Source organism: Salvelinus sp. IW2-2015, unplaced genomic scaffold (assembly GCF_002910315.2).
Source record: "Salvelinus sp. IW2-2015 unplaced genomic scaffold, ASM291031v2 Un_scaffold7128, whole genome shotgun sequence".
In the NCBI taxonomy this organism is placed as follows: domain Eukaryota; kingdom Metazoa; phylum Chordata; class Actinopteri; order Salmoniformes; family Salmonidae; genus Salvelinus; species Salvelinus sp. IW2-2015.
The window spans coordinates 1-15,968 of NW_019948388.1; the positions used below are offsets into that span (position 1 = coordinate 1).

The 15,968-nt window shown below is 44.7% G+C and overlaps 1 long non-coding RNA gene across 1 annotated transcript; it reads left to right on the top strand.

The window, feature by feature from the left end:
- The first annotated feature begins 1,693 nt into the window (after positions 1–1,693).
- On the top strand, positions 1,694–2,281 carry LOC112079180 (uncharacterized). Its single transcript, XR_002895878.2, has 2 exons — positions 1,694–1,965; positions 2,136–2,281. It is a non-coding gene; the product is annotated as an uncharacterized lncRNA (long non-coding RNA).
- Positions 2,282–15,968: the final 13,687 nt, after the last annotated feature.

Below are 15,968 nucleotides of genomic sequence, written 5' to 3' on the forward strand. Positions count from 1 at the left end.
TCTGGGACCACAGTCTCAAAGAAAACCATTAGTAACACACTACGCCGTCATGGATTAAAATCCTGCAGCGCACGCAAGGTCCCCTGCTTAAGCCAGTGCATGTCCAGCCTGTCTGAAGTTTGCCAATGACCATCTGGATGATCCAGAGGAGGAATGGGAGAAGGTCATGTGGTCTGATGAGACAAAAATAGAGCTTTTTGGTCTAACTCCACTCGCCGTGTTTGGAGGAAGAAGAAGTATGAGTACAACCCCAAGAACACCATCCCAACCGTGAAGCATGGAGGTGGAAACATCATTCTTTGGGGATGCTTTTCTGCAAAGGGGACAGGACGACTGCACCGTATTGAGGGGAGGATGGATGGGGCCATGTATCGCGAGATCTTGGCCAACAACCTCCTTCCCTCAGTAAGAGCATTGAAGATGGGTCGTGGCTGGGTCTTCCAGCATGACAACGACACGAAGCACACAGCCATGGCAACTAAGGAGTGGCTCCGTAAGAAGCATCTCAAGGTCCTGGAGTGGCCTAGCCAGTCTCCAGACCTGAACCCAATAGAAAATCTTTGGAGGGAGCTGAAAGTCCGTATTGCCCAGCGACAGCCCGAAACCTGAAGGATCTGGAAGATCTGTATGGAGGAGTGGGCCAAAATCCCTGCTGCAGTGTGTGCAAACCTAGTCAAGAACTACAGGAAACGTATGATCTCTGTAATTGCAAACAAAGGTTTCTGTACCAAATATTAAGTTCTGCTTTTCTGATGTATCAAATACTTATGTCATGCAATAAAATGCAAATTAATTACTTAAAAATCATACAATGTGATTTTCTGGATTTTGTTTTAGATTCCGTCTCTCATAGTTGAAGTGTACCTATGATAAAAATTACAGACCTCTACATGCTTTGTAAGTAGGAAAACCTGCAAAATCGGCAGTTGTATCAAATACTTGTTCTCCCCACTGTATATTCATATACATAGCTCATATATCAAGCACATATATTAAGCATCATTTGGTGACCTTAGTGCCATCAGGCTGCTTTAGAGCCTGCTGTGTGACCATAGGATTAAAAGCTTGCACACACACCCCATGACTCTAACACAAGACTGCTGTTGCACAGAACAAGGTACCCCATTGTCACAAGGATGCTGACCGCACAAAACAGTTATAGAGCGCCAAACTAAACCGCCTGACTTAAGTAATTGCTCACATCCCTCTAATCAGGAAACCCCCTAGCCCCAGACAGTAACTGCCAGTTACAGTTCCCCTTATCTCATGACTCCTGGACACACAAACATTTCATCGCATGAACACACACACTTCACTCCCCTCTCTACTGGTCGGGTGCCAAGAGCAGAGGACTCTGCTGTGCACCAATGGGGCTCCTGTTCTGGCTAGAGCAGGCCCGCCTCCAACTCTTCAGGACCAGTCAGAAGACCAACACGACGAGACTCTACCTACATTGTTCCATGTATAAAATCTGCTGTAACTTCTGTTTAGGTACCCTTTTTCAGCTGACTCCTTCCGAGCCATATGATTAGGTCCGTGCACGCTAAACTGCAGGACAAGATATCTTTGTGCCAATAAACTGCCTTTTTGTTACAACTGAAATCCACTCTGTCCAGCGTCTTGATTTGGTCTCTCTCTCTCTGGTAGTTACTCATCAACAGTTGTAGAATATCAAAAGGTTAATACGGTCTCGACACCCCAATCCAGTTGTTTGAACCAAATACCAGAGTAATCAAATATACCGGATAGCGCCCGAAAAGAAAAAAAACGTCAACCCCTGCTTTGTAAACTCATTCCGTACTATCACTACTTTTGAGCCAAGGCCGCAAACTTCTCAACGAGTCTAGTGAAACAGATAGTTTCCCACTCTGTTCGCATCGTTTTAGAGCAGTTACACACATGCAGGACAGCAGCCCCAGAATAGTTATGGACAAGATCATCTGTAAATCCTTCCGCTTTCTGAAGGTGAGTTCGTGAACACGTATATATTAGATTTGGGATGCGGGGACTTGTTTGAACATTAATGATATTATTGTAATATTAAACAGGAGTTATATGTGTTTTAAACCGATGACAACAATTATTATTTTATTTACGTCAAATGCACATATTCATGTAATTTAAAATGTTCGCAGGATATGCAACATTAAGCCAACTGCATCCCGGGGATAAATGATATGGAACCGCCTTCATTAGAATGGAATTCCGAAGAGCAACGGTTGGACACAGAATTTTACGAGATATCTATATGTCAACTGTATGTATTTTTTATGATAAAATGTACACCCGACAGTGAAAATCATACAACCCTGGAGGACATGATCGAAACGGAAGGGGTACCCCCGGAACATGAAGAGTAAAACATTGAATTCGGACGATTTCCCCGCTTCAAATGACATTTCGGAGGTCTCTGATTTGCGGTTGTTTGTGATGGGCAGAAAACAGGTTAAGGAAAACTCCGAGGCTGAAACAACATTCAGTCATGCTATTCTAAAACAGGAAGACAACGATTTTTACAGATATTGTCAGGTTTTGGCCAGGACTGTTTGGTTTTGTTCACTAGATGTCCCCCTTGCACCTTTTTTGTACCTTTTGTTTTTCTTGCCCTAATTATTGTTTGCACCTGTAAGTCATTCCCTTGTTAGTATTTAAACCCTGTGTGTTCCTTAGTTCCTTGCTCAGTGTTTGTATGTTAGCACCCAGCCCCAGCCTTTGTGAACATTTTTCTCTTGTTGGATTTTCCAGAGGTTCTCTGGTTTTGTTCTCGTGTATTTTTGGATTGGTCTTTTGAGGTTTGTTTTTTCCCTTGCTGTTGTTTACCAACTTTGTGGATTCTTTCTTTTGGTATTTGGAAGGATATCTGATTTATTTATTAACCACCATCTCTAGTCATTGCTGTGTCTGCCTCATTCTTCTGGTTCCTGCAATTATAGTGACTGTTTCTCGCACCGGGTCCTGACAGAAAACTGAGCCTTAATATGAACCAGAGGGCAGCCAGTACCAGCAGGACTTTTTCCCATGCTGTCCACCACGGGGGCCTGGTCCAACGTCACGAAGACTGCTCTGGTTCAGCAAGAGGCCTTACTGGCTGGACATTCTCAATTTCTTGTCGAGAATGATGACTTCCATAAAGCAGATTTCTGATCAACTTTCTCCTGCAAACCGCTTCTGCTCCAGTTCATCAGATTCAAGTGCCCGTGGCAGTTAACCCCCTGGCTGAACCTCGTCTGCCGCCTCCCCAACGGTTCTCAGGTGATCCGAGATGTTTAAGGGGTTTTTTCACCCAATGTTCTCTCTCCTTCGACTGCAACCCTCGTCGTTTCCCACCGACGGTCCAAGATAAGCATACATCATCACCCTGCTGTCGGAAAAGCCCTAGCCTGGGCTACTGCTGTGTGGGATGCCCAAATCCGCTGTGCCAGCTACTCTACCTTTGCTGAAGAATTCAAGCGAGTGTTTCAAGGTCCTACCAGCGGTCCTGACTCAGCAAACAACTCCTGACTCTCGCCAAGGTCGGCGCAGCGTGACGGACTATGCCATCAGATTCCACACGGTGGCAGCAGCGAGTGGCTGGAACGACGAGGCGGCTCACAGTGTGCTTTTTTGAAGGGTCTTCCGACACCATCCAAGAATGACACTGGCCACTCGGGAACCACCAGACAACCTCGAGTCCTGATCAAGTTGGCTTCACGCATAGACCAGCATCTGAGAGAGAGAGAGCTCAACCGTAGATCTCTCACCCTTAGCTCCTATCGGTCCCAGCTCCGAGTCTCCACCTTTATCCTCGCTGACTCCACCGGAACCCATGCAGGTTGGACGCATCTCCCAGCTGAGAGAGACCGCCGGATGAGGGAGCGGATGCTGTCTATATTGCGGCAAACCGGGCCATTTCCCTCCACGTGTCCCGGGCTCCAGGGAAAACGCACTCTCCCGTGCAGGCCTTGGAGGACTGTAACGGGAAACATAACCTCCTCCCATCCATCCAACTCCCGCCTGCTCATTCCAGTTACCCTTTCCTGGACAACCACGAGCTTCCCCTTCAAGGCCTTGTAGACTCTGGAGGCGCAGGTAACTTCATGGATGGTGTCTGGGCGAGGAAAATGGCGTTCCCTCTGAACCTCTAAGTGATCCCATAAGGTTACTACGTTGGATGAAACCTTTGGGATCTGGACTTGTCACTCGTGTCACTACCCCCTTGCGACTTTCAGTTTCCCAACACCAGGAAGTGATGAACTTTCATCTGACCTCGTGTTCCGAGTTCCCTCTCGGCCTTGGATACCCCTGGCTTCACAGCCATAACCCTCACATCGACTGGCTGTGGGCACTATCAAGCAGTGGGGTCCTAGTGCCAAGCCACTTGTATCTTCCCAAGTTCCCGAGTTCCCCTCCCGAGTCTCTAGAATCCATCGACCTGTCCGAGTTCCCGAGTGTTACCATGACCTCAAACAGGTATTAGCAAACAGAGGGCCACCAAACTACCACCCCATAGACCTTACGATTGCCCCATCGACCTGTTTCCGGGCACCTCCCTCCAGGGGTCGGATCTTTTCCCTATCTCCTCCCGAACGAGCTGCTATGGATACCTACATCAAGGACTACTCTGGCAGCAGGCCTCATGCATCCATCCACCTCGCCGGCGGGAGCAGGTTTTTTCTTTGTGGCCAAAAAGACGGGGATTACGTCCTTGCTCGACTACCGGGGACTTAATGCCATAACCGTCCGTAACCGCTACCCGCTACCCCTTATGGCCACAGCCTTTGAGCTGCTCCAGGAAGCAGTGGTCTTCACTAAGCTTACCTGCGGAACGCATACCATCTTGTGCGGATCAAACCCGGTGACGAGTGGAAGACCGCTTTCAACACGCCTACTGGTCACTACGAATACTGGTGATGCCCTTCGGCCTGACCAACGCCCCGGCTGTGTTCCAAGCGCTCATAAACGATTTGCTTAGGGATATGCTTAACATTTTCGTGTTTGTTTACTTGGATGACATCCTCATCTTTTCGAGCTCCCTTCAAAAACACACTAAGCATGTCAGACAAGTGCTCAAACGCCTTCTAGACAGCCATTTGTACGTTAAGCCTGAAAAGTGTGAATTCCATTCCTCTCGAGTACAATTCCTGGGATTTGTAGTGGAACCCGGTCGAGTCCAGATGGATCCCAAGAAGGTAGGGGCGGTAGCAGATTGGCCCACCCAAGTCCGTTAAGGAAGTTCAGCGTTTCCTGGCTTCACTAACTTCTACCGCAAGTTCATCAAGAACTTCAGCTCGGTGGCAGCCCCTCTCTCAGCGTTAACCAAGGGTGGCAACACAAGGTTTCTGTGGGGAAGAAGCTGAGACGGCCTTCCAAGGACTCAAGCAGCGCACCCTCTCTGCTCCCATCCTGACACTACCGACGGCGGATGAACCTTTTTGTGGTAGGTAGACGCATCAGAGGTGGGGTTGGAGCTGTCCTGTCTCAGAGGGGTGAGACAAGAGGCTTCATCCTTGCGCCTTCTCTTCTCACCGGCTTACCCCGGCCGAGAGGAATTACGATGTGGGGGATCGTGAGCTCCTAGCGGTTAAGATGGCATTGAAGGAATGGAGACACTGGCTCGAGGGGGCTTCTCAACCGTTTCAAGTGCTTACGGACCACAAAAATCTGGAGTATATCCAGCAGGCGAAGCGGTTGGAACTCCAGACAAGCTCGATGGTCCTTTTCTTCAGCCGATTCCAGTTTATTCTCACCTATAGACCCGGGTCGAAGAATCTCAAACCGGACGCCTTGTCACGAATCTACTCTCCTGCCATTCGAGAAGATACTGACATGACTGTCCTTCCGGCCGCTAAGATCGTGGCTCCGATCTCGTGGCAAGTGGAGAGATACCGTGAACAAAGCCCAAGCCATCGAACGCGGCCCTGGAGGAGGTCCTGCTAATCGGTTGTTTGTTCCCAAGCAGCAAGGTCCCAAGTCCTTCTGTGGGGCACTCCTCTCGCCTCACCTGTCACCCCGCGGTAGGTCGCACCTTGGAAGTTCATCCAGCGTAAGTTCTGGTGGCCCACCATAAAAGAAGACGTTGCCCACTTTCGTCAAGGCCTGTTCCGTGTGCTGCCAGGGCAAATCTTCTCACCTCCGCCCTCAAGGAGCTCCTTCACCCTCTATCTATTCCCCACCGACCCTGGTCCCATATCTCATTGGACTTTATTACTGGCCTTCCTCCGTCCCATGGTAATACTACTATCCTAGTCATCATCGACAGGTTTTCTAAGGCGGCCAGATTCGTTCCCTTGACTAAGTTACCTTCTGCCAAGGAAACAGCTGAGTTGGTGATTAACCATGTGTTCCGAGTCTTTGGTATCCCGCAAGATATGGTTTCCGACAGAGGTCCCCAGTTCGCCTCAAGGTTTGGAAGGCCTTCTGCCAACTCATAGGGGCCACGGCCAGTTTATCTTCAGGTACCATCCGGAGTCCAACGGCCAAACTGAGAGGATGAATCAGGAGCTGGAAACCACCCTCAGATGTATGGTTTCCAACAACCCGTCCACATGGTCATCCTTCATGTTGGGCGAGTACGCGCACAACACCTTGTGCTCCTCCTCCACTGGTATGTCTCCGCATGAGTGTCAGTTTGGCTATGCTCCGCTATTGTTCCCGGACCAGGAGCAGAAGTCAGAGTGCCTTCAGCTCGAGGTTCATCAGACGCTGTCGGCTACGTGGAGAAGGCCCGTCTTAATCTTCTGCGTTCCTCACAGCCAGTACCCGCGACAAGCCAACAGACGTCGCCGTCCCGGTCCTACCCTGTACCCCGGCCAGAAGGTATGGCTCTCAACAAAAGACTTACCGCTAAGGGTGGAGTCTCGCAAGCTGTCCCAGAGATTCATCGGTCCCTTTAAGATTGCCAGGAAGTCAATCCCGTTACTTTTCGCCTGCACTTACCCAGATCCCTTAAAATCAATCCCACATTTCACATTTCTTATATAAAACCTGTTGTTTTTTCTCCCCTTATCCCGGCAGGCAGACTCCCCCTCCGCCCCGTGTCATCGGAGGCCAGTCGGCTTATACCGTCCACCGGATACTGGATACTGCAGCGGTCCTGGCAGTTTCTGGTGGACTGGGAAGGCTACGGTCCCGAGGAGCGCTCCTGGGTTCCTGCAAGGACATACTGGACCCTGACCTCATTCGTCAGTTCAGGGTCCTCCACCCTGAGAAGGCTGGTAGGAACGTCAGGAGCGTCCTAGGGGGGATTCTGTCAGGTTTTGGCCAGGACTGGTTGGTTTTGTTCACTAGATGTCCCCTTGCACCTTTTTTGTACCTTTTGTTTTTCTTGCCCTAATTATTGTTTGCACCTGTAAGTCATTCCCTTGTTAGTATTTAAACCCTGTGTGTTCCTTAGTTCCTTGCTCAGTGTTTGTATGTTAGCACCCAGCCCCAGCCTTTGTGAACATTTTTCTCTTGTTGGATTTTCCAGAGGTTCTCTGGTTTTGTTCTCGTGTATTTTGGATTGGTCTTTTGAGGTTTGTTTTTTCCCTTGCTGTTTTTACCACTTTGTGGATTTTCTTTTGTATTTTGGAAGATATCTATTTTTTATTAAACCACCATTCTGTACTGCTGTGTCTGCCTCATCTTCTGGGTTCTGCCAATTATTAGTGACTGTTTCTCGCACCGGGTCCTGACAGATATTCAGAAACAGATGGACAATAATTATGATTATAATTTGTTTTTTAAATATATTTTTTAGGCCATATGTTAAATGGACGTATTCTTATAAGTTAAAATGTATCTATTTCGTATAAATACATGTAACATTATCTAACGTCTGTATGATACCCAGAGGCTACAGGGCATAATGGATTGGGAACCGACAGAGTTAGACGGGGATTCTCAGAAGCAAACTGCGACCGGTCCTTTACGTGGCCCATTCACTAATACACTATTTTCGGCGTAAGTCCCCCACCCGACTACGGAAGAGCAGATGAAACAGAGACAATTCTGCGGGCTTGTACTGAAGGCCTTAACCTAACTCCAACACAAGCCAGCAGACCAGGACAAATAAAACGAGACGGTGAATCTTTTCTTCCTCATGGAACTTTTTTGAAGGGGAGTTGATACTAGAGGTGATGTTTGTTATATATTATATATATTATCTAAGAATGATTGGTATTAATTCTAGGCATTTACATGTATGTTTTTAAAAATGAAGGCTAGTTATACAATGAAACATTGTTTTATTCATACTGTTTGTAAACAATAGCTTCTGCCCCCTTAGGGTCTACTTGAACCGCTTATTAAATCAGACCTCTCAGACCAGAAAGTATGATTAGAAACCATGGCCAACTATATATAATCTGTGATTAGAGCGATAATTAGAAGCTATGACAAACTATGATCAAACTATGATAATAAACTATGAACAACTATGAAGACAGGGCTGTATGTGTGTGAATGATGAGCTATTATTTAAGTGTGTAATATTACTCTTTCTCTCTCTCTCTGTCAGGCTATTGAAAAGACAAGAGAAAGGACAGTGACTCCTGAGTGTTGATAGGTCTTAGATTTTTATAGACAGGGTATCTGTAAAACACAATGTGACAACTATTGAAGATGCAAAAAGGGGTTTTCAGAAATATATTTGGTTGACAGATTTGTATTATTATAAAAAGTAATATAAAAATGATTAGAATCTTTAGTATTATTATGTTACATGCGAGACATACCCAGAAATGTCAGCGTAGACAACTTACAAGAATGTGTTTACCAGGCCGTGATGAAAACATTTTAAAGGAGCTTTAATTCAAACATGCAAAGATATATATTTGATACAAGTACCAACGTTAAAAACTGTTGTTACAATATCACAAATAATGTTTCTCGGACTAACACACTGTAGAGTTTCCTATATACTAAAGAACAATCACTAAGACAAAACACAAAAAGTTGTAATACAATCAGTATACATGGCATTCTATATGGAAAACAGGTACATTTTGAAAGATTATGATGTTGATGTGATTTTAAAAAATTCATTTCTCAATTTAGGATAATACGGTTTATTTTATACTTTACTTAAATTGTATTATTTATCTTGCCTCATACCAGGCTAATACACTACCAAGCCATGCAAACAGCTAGGGAATTAACCCAGAACAGTTGTGGGTCTTTAATTATTATTATTATTTTTTTTTTMGAACAATAAATGATCAAGAATACCAATAGGCTTGATCTGATCCTCAAACCTATCACGACATCCTAGAATGCACAGACATATGCAAAACCATAAAACTCTGACAAGAAAACAATGAAAATCTTAACATGACTACATGCCCTGCCATTATTTTTTAGTTACCATCCACCAATGGTTGAATTTGGTACTTTTTCTATGTAGATGCACCGAGCCTCCAAGTGGCTGGAGACATACAACAGGCTAAATTAAAAGGACCCAGTATGTGAAAAGCTGGGGGGTCAAATGTATTTTTTTATGTTTGGTTTTTGTTACAACCAACAGGGCTTCCTAACATTCTAGTAAGTAGTAAGCCTTACGAGGGAGATTAGAACTCAAAAGTAATATGGGGGTAAGAAAGATCATAAAGGTAATTTCATATTTCGGTTTAGGGGGTTAATAACTTTAGGGAAAACAATATTCACACTATGTGGATTATAAACATGTTAGAGAGCCATCACATCATGATGTAACAGGGATGAGTGGCGATTCAAAGTACAACAGGAGTCTTCTGGAAACTGCAACACGTGTTAAATATGTTTTACATACAGCCATAACTGAGTGGTTTCACAAACTCCCTTTAAAGGTTTTGTAAGAAAGTTGTAACAGGCCTCATTCAACAGTCTAGAGATTAACCTAGAGACACCAAAAACATCAACYTTTAGAGCAGCTTGGAGATTATTCCCCATGTATTCCCCAGGCGGTCACCGACGCTCGTTAAATGTGAGCGAGTCAACGACGCAATTTTAGGGCTACCGATCTAGTCATTGAGCAGTCCCAGACGTCCCAATATTTTCAATTTTTTTTTATTTTATCGGCACAAAATCTGCAATGCTCTTGCAGTGTGAGATGTGCAACGACAATTTTTGAGAACGATGATCAGCAATAGCAAATGAGAGCTCACCAGAGAGAAGCCAGTGAGATGACGTTGCTTCACATCACCCAAAATGTGTAGAATCTGGGGCACGAGCCATGAGTACTACTCGTATGCGTTTGTACTTGCCTTTAACCAAAGTGTCAAATCGTTACCGGTCTGAAGTTCACAAGCAAATGTTATTCAATTCAAAATGTTGTCTAGACATTTCAACTCTGTATGGCAAACGTTTATGAGGCTGCTTTGAGCCACAGCTCGTTGTAGCTACGTTAAATCACATCATTGTTTTCGCGAGACAGCGTGGTATCGACAATCCTCATGACCAAGTGAAGAATCTTGTAGTGTGTGACCCCTGTCTGTGTCACATCGTTTAGTGTGCGCACCACTATGTTGGCAACACCAAAAAAAATACAGGAAAGACGGTCGTTTAATGTGAGAGGCGATGTTAGTGTCCAATTGGCTTAACTCACACATACAGACAGACAAGTCAAGCATTAAAAGTGTATGTTTACCTCAACCGCTTTCCATGGATACTGCTTTTCAAACATGGGTATGAATGCATCGTAGTGATCCTGGTATCAGATTAAGGGAATTCATTCAGGTGGTGTTTGTTGTAGCTGTGTGTGTGCGTTCTCTTTGACAAGTGTTTGTTGACTTTTCTGAGTGTGTGTGTGTGCATGCGTTTGTCCTTTTCAGTCGGTTGACTTCGTCTGCTTTTGATGAATGCGGGGGTTTGCTTTGTCATCATTACCTGTTTGAGCTGGACCCCCTCTGCATAGGCCATGACAGTGAAGTGCTTCTCGTGGTCATCAAAGTGGTCCAGAGACAAAAGCCTGTGTAGAACAGAGGCGAGACCAGGGTTGTATAAGCATAAAGCTCCAGGCCTGAATTCACAAAGCGTCTCAGAATAGGAGTGCTGGTCTAGGATCAGGTTCCTCTTCTATATAAGGCAAAACAGATCCTAGATCAGCAGTCATATTCTGGAAGTCAACGCTTCATAGGTGGCGTTTATGTGTTGTGTGGGAGCTAGTGTTACATACAGGGGCAGATGTTATACTGGAGTAGCAAGGACATAGGTACATCAGACAATAGGAGGAGAAGATGACACCTAGTGCATCTGCTAGTTCTGATGAGGGCAACATACCAACGATCACATCAAGCTGAACATAAGTACAAAAGCCAAAGACATAGGCCCATAGGACAGCTGGACATATCAATGACAGGGGGACACACAAAGGAGGGTGCCAGCCAACTGACCAACAGATGGCCTATAAGCATGATAAATATATATTTTTTTAGGACATGTAAGGGTCCCGCCACCATTATAACCTAACCGAAAGCAGATATGGGCGTTATTGGGCGTGAACAAACAGGAAACTTAAGATAATGGTGGCAGAAGGACTGAGGGAAGTAACTTCATTTGCATGTGGGATGGACTCATATGCTGTATGTGTATAAAAGCAGAGCCAGTGCTCAAGGAAAACGGTTGTTCCGTGGACCAGCACGGCTTCTGATATTTTGTATTAAAAGCCCTTATTGAATTCACAAGTTCTTGTAAGTGTATTATTCTAAGACAATTTTCCACCACAGTTGCAGCATTTGACATTCAAATTCTGTCCCTCACCTAAAACCACTTAAACCTTGTGAACCCCATCCCCCCACGTCCTCACCCATTCTAAGAGATGAGCTACAACAGGGAGGATCTATATGCAGTCTTGTGAGTGGAGTATGTCGATAGGAAACTGTGGTTAGCAAGGCAACAGGTTTCACTCTTCAAATGTTTCAGCTAAGATGCAGAGGTATTCTCATGCTTCCTGTTAACAAACAAAAGCTCAAAAGGAAGTACCAGTGATGCACTCAATACGGAGGTGGTTGGACGAAGCTGACGCAAGGTTACAAGACTGTCTCAGGATGGTAAGTTGGTGGTTGAAAATATCCCTCTTATGGTGTGGCGGCTGTGCTTTGGCAAGGTGGTGGGGTTATATCCTTCCCGTTTGGCCCTGTCAGGGTATCATCGGATGGGCCACAGTGCCTCCTGACCCCTCCTGTCTCAGCCTCCAGTATTTATGCTGCAGTAGTTTATGTGTCGGGGGCTAGGGTCAGTTTTGTTATATCTGGAGTACTTCTCCCTGTCTTATCCGGTGTCCTGGTGTGAATTGAAGTATGCTCTTCTAATTCTCTCTTTCTCTCTTTCTTTCTCTCTCTCGGAGGACTACCTGGCATGATGACTCCTGCTGTCCCCAGTCCTTGCCGTGCTGCTACTCCAGTTTTCAACTGTTCTGCCTGCGGCTATGGAACCCTGACCTGTTCACCGGATGTGCTACCTGTCCCAGACCTGCTGTTTTCAACTCTCTAGGGACAGCAGGTGCGGTAGAGATACTCTTAATGATCGGCTATGAAAAGCCAACTGACATTTACTCCTGGGGTGCTGACTTGCTGCACCCTCGACAACTACTGTGATTATTATTATTTGACCATGCTGGTCATTTATGAACATTTGAACATCTTGGCCATGTTCTGTTATAATCTCCACCCGGCACAGCCAGAAGAGGACTGGCCACCCCTCATAGCCTGGTTCCTCTCTAGGTTTCTTCCTAGGTTTTCGCCTTTCTAGGGAGTTTTTCCTAGCCACCGTGCTTCTACACCTGCCTTGCTTGCTGTTTGGGGTTTTAGGCTGGGTTTCTGTACAGCACTTCGAGATATCAGCTGATGTAAGAAAGGCTATATAAATACATTTGATTTGATTTGATTTTGCTTCTACAGATATATTCTGGGATTCATCTGATAACATTGAGGCGTTTACCACAACAGTCACGGGCTTCATCAATAAGTCCACTTCTTACTAAGGTGCCCATACTTGGAAGGCCACCTGAGTTATATAGGTATTGTTGGAGCAAACCATTAAGGAGAGCTGAGCATTACATATAAATAGGTTTAGTTGCTAGGCTGAAGTAGCAAGGACATGCACATTAAGAGAAGATGACACCCAGGCCATATGACACCCAGGCTATAGAGTACATTAACCAAGACCACATGTACATTTATGACAGCTGGACATACTATGGTCAGCAGGATACAGGAAGAAAGATGGAAGCAAGATAACTGATGACTAACACGTAAAACATAAGCATGCAATGCATAGATTATTTTTAGGACGTGAAAAGGGTTCTACCATCATTATAATCTAACCAAAAGCAGATATGAGCGTTAGTGGGCGTGAACAAGCAAGCTCTGAGATGGAAAGATTAATGATGGAGAAAAGTCAAAGGGAGCTATTTTCATATAGAGGGAGGGGACTCTATACGTTATGCAAAGACAGAATCCTATAAAGGCAGGACTCTGTAATATGAGAATTTAGTCTCTTTCCATGGAGGGGCTCGGCACTGTTATAGGGTCCTTCCATGGAAGGGCTCAGTTTTGCTACTTTGTATTAAAGTGTATATTGAATTCACAAGTTCTTGTAAGAGTGTTATATTTCTGAGACGATTCTCCACGACAGTATCTGTGCCGTCTGTGGTTGTCACAGCTAGAGGCAGTCAGACATAAGATATGGGTTGTGTAGAAGTGAGCCATGATCTTACGAAGACAGCACTGCGGTGTCAACCAAAGGCAACAGACTCAGAGAGCACAGCAAAAAGCCACCATCTAGTGAAAAACGCACATTAGCTGTAGAAGTGAACACTATCAGTTATGAAAAAAGAATGCAGGAGTTTGACATGGCTTGATATGTTGGGTAGATTCTCATAGGGCGTCAGTGTGATTCGCCTCTCGAGTCCGTACGGGAGTTGCAGCGATGAGACAAGACTGTAACTACCAATTGGATTGTGACTTAGATGAAGATCAGGTCAAATGTTATGACCAATTCATGCAGAAATCCACGTAATTCCAAAGGGTTCAGATACTTTTCTTACCATAGTAGTTTTTTTTAGCATAAAGATGTTTGTCACTCACATATCATGGGGGGAAGGGTGAAGTTGGGAAATTCCTGTGTTAGAGCATGGGCAGCAGTTTTTATTTATTTTTTTATTTTTTATTTATTTAACCTTTATTTAACCAGGTAGGCAATTGAGAACACGTTCTCATTTACAATTGCGACCTGCAAGATAAAGCAAAGCAGTTGACACATACAACACACATAAGTTTACACATGGAGAAACAACATATAGTCAAATAATACAGTGAAAAAAAAAATAAGTCTATATACAATGTGAGCAAGTGGAGGTGAGATAAGGAGGTGAAGGCAAACAATATATGTAAAATAAATAAAATATAAAAAGGCCATGAGGCGAAGTGAGTACAACACAGCAAGTAAAATAAAAACTAAAAAAACAATGGAATGGTTGGTTTGCAGTGGAAGAAAGTGCAAAGTAGAGCAGAAATAATGGGGTGCAAAGGAGCAAAATAAATTAATAAATAAATACAGTAGGTAAAGAGTAGTTTTTGGGCTAATTGTAATGGGTATGTAAAGTGCAGTAATCATGAGCTGCTCTGACAGCTGGTGCTTAAAGCTAATGAGGGAGATAGGTGTTTCCAGTTCAGAGATTTTTGTAGTTCTTCCAGTCATTGGCAGCAGAGAACTGGAAGAGAAGGCGTCCAAAGGAAGAATTGGTTTTGGGGTGACTAGAAGATATACCTGCTGGAGCGCGTGCTACAGGTAGGTGCTGCTATGGTGACCAGCGAGCTGAGATAAGGGGACTTTACTAGCAGGTCTTGTAGATGACCTGGAACCAGTGGTTTGGCGACGAGTATGAAGCGAGGCCAGCCAACGAGAGTGTACAGGTCGCAGTGGTGGTAGTATATGGGGCTTTGTGACAAAACGGATGGCACTGTGATAGACTTGCATCCAATTTATTGAGTAGGGTTTTGGAGGCATTTTGAAATGACATCACCGAGTCGAGGATTGGTAGGATGGTCAGTTTTACAAGGGTATGTTTGGCAGCATGAGTAAAGGATGCTTTGTTGTGGAATAGGAAGCCAATTCTAGATTTGACTTTGGATTGGAGATGTTTGATGTGAGTCTGGAAGAGATTTACAGTCTAACCAGACACCTAGGTATTTGTAGGTGTCCACATATTCTAAGTCAGAGCCGTCCAGAGTATGATGTTGGACAGGCGGCAGGAGCAGGCAGCGATCGGTTTGAAGAGCATGCATTTTGTTTTTAAAGGGAAGTTTCTCAGCCACAGCACAAATCAAATTGGCAATATTGTAAGCATATTGTAAACATCTTAATTTAAGTTAGGTTAGGCATTATTTTGGCGTGGTGGTTAAGGTTAGGGTTAAGGTAAGTTTAAAATCACATTTTTAGAAGATAAATTGTAGAAATAGGTGGGATTTAAGACTTGTGGTTGTGTGTAACTAGACATGAGCGTCATTGAGGCCATCTCCATTTTGACAGTGGTGAAAAAGTATCCAGTTGTCATGCTTTAGTAAAAATAAAGATAGCTTAATAAAAGTGTAGTTAACATAAGACAGCTGAACATTAAAGTAGCGAGCCACATGTTTACGTTGATCATGAGACTGTGGTAATGGAGATATACGAGGGACTTCTGGCCCTCTTGTTTTCTCCATTGTGCTGACGACTGACCAGACACATGGCGCCTACAGGCAATTGACACATAAGGATAGGGGAGACTAGAAACAAAGAGTGCATTGATTTAGTGGTGAAGGAAGGGGCATGGGTCTGTTGACACACTGGGATAGAGGGTCCGGCACCATTAATAACGAATTGAAGCAGATGGTGGTGAATGACTTCAAAGGGATGGACAATACTATGTGGAGATAAATATAAAAGGACTGGACTTCTGAGTGTGTGGGGTCCGCGGGACATGCCAGTTGGCTGTACAGTTGTAATAAAGAGCATGTTTGATTTTACAAGTTCTGATAAGCGTTGTATTTGAA